At 45.6% G+C, this 6,442-nt stretch overlaps 1 pseudogene; it reads right to left on the bottom strand.

The window, feature by feature from the left end:
• Positions 1 to 2,546: 2,546 nt before the first annotated feature.
• The window catches only part of LOC106573490 (dynein axonemal heavy chain 11-like), a 46,445-nt pseudogene continuing 42,549 nt past the window's right edge, over positions 2,547 to 6,442 (bottom strand).

The raw sequence follows: 6,442 nt of genomic DNA, 5'->3' as shown, positions 1-6,442 counted from the left end.
GGAAACAGGTACAAAAGTATCTATATGCACAGTACAATGAGCCCTATATCGTCATAACCTGAAAGGCCGCTCAGCAAGGAAGAAGCCACTGCTCCAAAACCGTCATAAAAAAGCCAGACTATGGTTTGCAACTGCACATGGGGTCAAAGATCGTACTTTTTGGAGAAATGTCCTCTGGTCTAATGAAACAAAAATAGAACTGTTTGGCAATAATGACCATTGTTATGTTTGGAGGAAAAAGGGGGAGGCTTGCAGGCCAAAGAACACCATCCCAACCGAGAAGCACGGGGGTGGCAGCATCATGTTGTGGGGGTGCTTTGCTGCAGGAGGGACTGGTGCACTTCACAAAATAGATGGCATCATGAGAAAGGAAAATTATGTGGATATATTGAAGCAACATCTCAAGACATCAGTCAGGAAGTTAAAGCTTGGTCGCAAATGGGTCTTTCAAATGGACAATGACCCCAAGCATACTTCCAAAGTTGTGGCAAAATGGCTTAAGGACAACAAAGTCAAGGTATTGGAGTGGCCATCACAAAGCCCTGACCTCAATCCCATAGAACATTTGTGGGCTGAACTGAAAAAATGTGTGCGAGCAAGGAGGCCTACAAACCTGATTCAGTTACACCAGCTCTGTCAGGAGGAATGGGCTTATTGTGGGAAGCTTGTCGAAGGCTACCTGAAATGTTTGGCCCAAGTTAAACAATTTTAAGGCAATGCTTCCAAATACTAATTGCATGTATGTAAACTTCTGACCCACTGTGAATGTGATGAAAGAAATAAAAGCTGAAATAAATCATTCTCTCTACTATTATTCTGACATTTCACATTCTTAAAATAAAGTGTTGATCCTAATTGACCCAAGACAGGGACTTTTTACTAGGATTAAATGTCAGGAATTGTGAAAAACTGCGTTTAAATGTATTTAGCTAAGGTGTATGTAAACTTCAGACTTAAACTGTATGTATTGTAGTACTTTTTATTAATAAAACTACAAAATCATTAAATTGTAGCTTGTGGTTCTGTTTTCGGCTGTGTGTTTTGGGATTGGTCATATCTGTAGTGCTTGAACCCCCCATGTCTTCCTCCCAGGTCTTGACCCCGGCCAGTAATCAACGTGTTCCTCTCACCCCATCCTTGAGGCTGGTGTTTGAGATCAGTCACCTGAGGACAGCCATTCCTGCCACTGCGTCCAGAGTAGTCATCCTATACGTCAACCCACAGGACCTGGGATTGTCCTGTGCAGCTTGCTCTCTCTCTCTCTCTCTGAGATGTTTTTTTTCTGCTCATCTCTTGTCTCCTGGCTGCAGACTGTGTGCGTTGCTCTCTGTAGACTCTCTTTGTAGTAGACTCTCTCTGTAGACTCTCTTTGTAGTAGCCGCTCTCTGTAGACTCTCTCTGTAGACTCTCTCTGTAGACTCTCTCTGTAGTAGCCGCTCTCTGTAGTAGCCGCTCTCTGTAGTAGCCGCTCTCTGTAGACTCTCTCTGTAGACTCTCTCTGTAGACTCTCTCTGTAGTAGCCGCTCTCTGTAGTAGCCGCTCTCTGTAGTAGCCGCTCTCTGTAGACTCTCTCTGTAGACTCTCTCTGTAGACTCTCTCTGTAGACTCTCTCTGTAGTAGCCGCTCTCTGTATTTGCTCTCTGTAGACTCTCTCTGTAGACGCTCTCTGTAGCCGCTCTCTGTAGTAGCCGCTCTCTGTAGTAGCCGCTCTCTGTAGTAGCCGCTCTCTGTAGTAGACTCTCTCTGTAGTAGACTCTCTCTGTAGACTCTCTCTGTAGTAGACTCTCTCTGTAGTAGCCGCTTTCTGTATTTGCGCTCTGTAGACTCTCTCTGTAGACTCTCTCTTTTGTCTCTCTCTTTTGTCTCTCTGTATCATGTAATTAACTAGCCGCACAGCCAGAGTTCTGGAAAACCTCCCGGTTACAGTTGATGTTTTTATTGTAGACTACATGGGAATAATATCTTCCTGTTGCAGCTTTACCTTCCTGTTGCAACTTTTCAAAGAACATCGGAATACACGTTTCAGAGAGAAAGACACCATCCTTTCAAAAACAATGACAAGAAATGAACAATGCGGCCGTATTAAAAATGTCTGAACGCATCAGCGAGCATGAGAGGGTAAAGCCACACATCATGAGGTCATAGTGGGGGTCCCTAGCTAGGACGGAACAAAGCCCTGCCACTGTGTCTGATTACCATCTAGCACACCGCATAGCAGAGGGTGTGGGTGTAAAAGCTCAGACTCTAGACTCTCAACCCACGCTCTATTGCCTCCTCCCAGTCCTCCTGCCCACAGCTGCCTGCCTGCTGCCTGCCGCCTCTGGCTGAGCTGTAATTAGCAGGGTTTTGTTCCCACCTAACGACGCTATTATCCCCGAACAGTGGCGGTGTACACGGGACACATAAGACATTATCAATTATGAACAACTCACTGACTTGGTGTCGGTCAATACATGGCTTTCAAAGTGAGTGATATAACCGTACTGTAACCATTTCTGTGTTCACACTTCACTCTTTTCTCAGTTGTTTTCTACGGCTGCTGTACTTTAGGCCGCTCTGGTGCACACGGCTGAGACGGCGCATCTGAGGTACTTCATGGATCTGTTGCTGGAGAGGGGCCAACCCCTGATGCTGGTGGGGAATGCAAGCGTGGAGAAGAACTTCTCTGGTCAGGAATCAGGTAGACCACCTGACAGACATCGACATGACCACTGAAGTACCCCTCAACTACTACTGCACCTCCCTCATGCTACAGAGTGAGTGACACAACATTGGGTTCTTTCTTCACTTAAGCCCTTGGCTCCTATTAGGAGCATAGGCCATTGACGAATGTCCTCCATCTCACTCGGTTCTGGTCAAGTTCTTCCTGTGTTGAAGCTGTGCTTTAAGGCAACAAGCTGTGATGAAAAAATGCTTCACGTCTAAGATATGCGGTTGTAAGATCCAGATCTCCAATCAGAACAGAACAGCAGCACCATCTGCTGGTGTTACTAGGAGAACGAGTAGAGATGGTGAGGTGACAAAGAAAAGTTATCTGTACCATCCAGCAGTGTTTCCCAACCCTGGTCATCCAGTACCTCCAACACTACACAGTGTTGTTGTAGCCCTGGACAAACACACCTCATTCAACTCATTGAGGGCTTAATGATTAGTTGACAAGTTGAATCAGGGGTGCTTGTCCAGGGTTACAATAAAAACATGTACTGTTGGAGGTACCTGAGGACCAGGGTTGGGGAACACTGCCATATAGGCCAGGGGTATTCACCGCTTACCCTACGAGATCAAGAGCCTGCTGGTTTTCTGTTCTACCTGATAATTAATTGCACTCACCTGGTGTTCCAGGTCTAAATCAGTCCCTAATGAGAGGGGAACAATGAAAAACTGCAGTGGAATTGGCTTCGAGGTCCAGAGTTGAGTTTGAGGGGTATAGGCCAGTACTAGTTTGATCATCAATTCCACTTGTACATCTTCTAAAAGGGCCAACAGGAAACACTTTGGTTGTTGGTGATCTAACAGTACTCATCAAAATATAGTTTATCAGTGACTTGGGGTGTTTTGGTAACTGTGATGTCTGATGTGACTAGGGAGTTCTGGTAAGTGATGTGACTAGGGAGTTCTGGTAAGTGATGTGACTAGGGAGTTCTGGTAACTGTGATGTCTGATGTGACTAGGGAGTTCTGGTAAGTGATGTGACTAGGGAGTTCTGGTAAGTGATGTGACTAGGGAGTTCTGGTAAGTGATGTGACTAGGGAGTTCTGGTAAGTGATGTGACTAGGGAGTTCTGGTAAGTGATGTGACTAGGGAGTTCTGGTAACTGATGTGACTAGGGAGTTCTGGTAACTGATGTGACTAGGGAGTTCTGGTAACTGTGATGTCTGATGTGACTAGGGAGTTCTGGTAAGTGATGTGACTAGGGAGTTCTGGTAACTGATGTGACTAGGGAGTTCTGGTAACTGATGTGACTAGGGAGTTCTGGTAACTGATGTGACTAGGGAGTTCTGGTAACTGTGATGTCTGATGTGACTAGGGAGTTCTGGTAACTGATGTGACTAGGGAGTTCTGGTAACTGATGTGACTAGGGAGTTCTGGTAACTGATGTGACTAGGGAGTTCTTGTAAGTGATGTGACTAGGGAGTTCTGGTAAGTGATGTGACTAGGGAGTTCTGGTAACTGTGAGGTCTGATGTGACTAGGGAGTTCTGGTAACTGATGTGACTAGGGAGTTCTGGTAACTGTGATGTCTGATGTGACTAGGGAGTTCTGGTAACTGATGTGACTAGGGAGTTCTGGTAACTGATGTGACTAGGGCGTTTTGGCACTGATGTGACTAGGGAGTTTTGGTAACTGTGATGTCTGATGTTACCAGGGTGTTTTGGTAACTGTGATGTCTGATGTTACCAGGGTGTTTTGGTAACTGTGAAATCTGATGTTACCAGGGAGTTTTGGTAACTATGATATCTGATGTTACCAGGGAGTTTTGGTAACTGTGAAATCTGATGTTACCAGGGTGTTTTGGTAACTGTGAAATCTGATGTTACCAGGGAGTTTTGGTAAATGTGATATCTGATGTTACCAGGGTGTTTTGGTAACTGTGAAATCTGATGTTACCAGGGAGTTTTGGTAACTACGATATCTGATGTTACCAGGGAGTTTTGGTAACTACGATATCTGATGTTACCAGGGAGTTTTGGTAACTGTGAAATCTGATGTTACCAGGGTGTTTTGGTAACTGTGAAATCTGATGTTACCAGGGAGTTTTGGTAAATGTGATATCTGATGTTACCAGGGTGTTTTGGTAACTGTGAAATCTGATGTTACCAGGGAGTTTTGGTAACTACGATATCTGATGTTACCAGGGAGTTTTGGTAACTACGATATCTGATGTTACCCGGGAGTTTTGGTAACTGTGATATCTGATGTGACCAGGGCGTTTTGGTAACTGTGATATCTGATGTGACCAGGGCGTTTTGGTAACTACGATATCTGATGTGACCAGGGCGTTTTGGTAACTGACGTGACTAGGGCGTTTTGGTAACTGTGATATCGGATGTGACCAGGGCGTTTTGGTAACTGACGTGACCAGGGCGTTTTGGTAACTGTGATATTTGATGTGACCAGGACATTTTGGTAACTCTGATGTCTGATGTGACCAGGTTGTTTAGGTATGTCTCTCTAATTCTCCCTCCCTCCCTCCCTCCCTCCCTCCCTCCCTCCCTCCCTCCCTCCCTCCCTCCCTATGATCACACAGGCGAGAAGCCCTGCACACTGTAATGCCTCTTATACCCGCTATGATTGTAAGATCAGAATCAAATGTTGCACTTCCATTTTATCAGAAGTGTGATTTGTGTTGTGTTAGTTTTGTATAATCAAGCAGTTGCCCCACTCTTTCCTACTGCAGCTATGACAGGCAGAAGATAACCCTAAATGAGATCCAAAACTCTCAGTATGTTGCCTGTATGAAACCTACCTCTGAGAGCTTCACCATCAACCCTTAGAGACTACAGGTACTGACCAGGACTAGCTCAACTCCACTGGTATATTCCAGCTTAGACTCCAGGTACTGATTAGGAATGCAACAATCCAGGTACTGACTTGGAATGCTAGACTCCAGGTACTGACTAGGAATGCCTAGTCTCCAGGTACCGACTAGGAATGCCTTGACTCCAGGTACTGAGTAGGAATGCCTAGACTCCAGGTACCGAGTAGGAATGCCTAGACTCCAGGTACCGACTAGGAATGCCTAGACTCCAGGTACCGACTAGGAATGCCTAGACTCCAGGTACCGAGTAGGAATGCCTAGTCTCCAGGTACCGACTAGGAATGCCTAGACTCCAGGTACCGAGTAGGAATGCCTAGACTCCAGGTACCGACTAGGAATGCCTAGACTCCAGGTACCGAGTAGGAATGCCTAGACTCCAGGTACTGAGTAGGAATGCCTAGACTCCAGGTACTGACTAGGAATGCCTAGTCTCCAGGTACTGACTAGGAATGCTAGTCTCCAGGTACTGACTAGGAATGCTAGTCTCCAGGTGCTGACTAGGAATGCCTAGTCTCCAGGTACTGACTAGGAATGCCTAGTCTCCAGGTACTGACTAGGAATGCCTAGACTCCAGGTACTGACTAGGAATGCCTAGACTCCAGGTACTGACTAGGAATGTTGGACTCCAGGTACTGACTAGGAATGTTGGACTCCAGGTATTGACTAGAAATGCTAGACTCTAGGTACTGACTAGGTCCCTATCTGTTTTTAACCCTCCAAAAAATGTAATTATCGTTTCAAACTTTAAATGTTTGAGGCTGCTTTCCTGGACACAGGTCAGGTCTAGTCCTGGACTAAAAATGTCTTTCATTGGAGAATCTCCATTTAGCATGTGTTTGAGTCCAAGACTAGGCTTAACCTGTGTCCAGGAAACCAGCCCCTACAGTCAATCAATCAATTGAAT

The sequence above is a fragment of the Salmo salar genome, chromosome ssa05 (genome assembly GCF_905237065.1).
Source record: "Salmo salar chromosome ssa05, Ssal_v3.1, whole genome shotgun sequence".
Taxonomy (NCBI): Eukaryota; Metazoa; Chordata; class Actinopteri; order Salmoniformes; family Salmonidae; genus Salmo; species Salmo salar.
The sequence above is the reverse complement of the archived record's forward strand: the minus strand, read 5'-3'. Positions and strand labels throughout refer to the sequence as shown.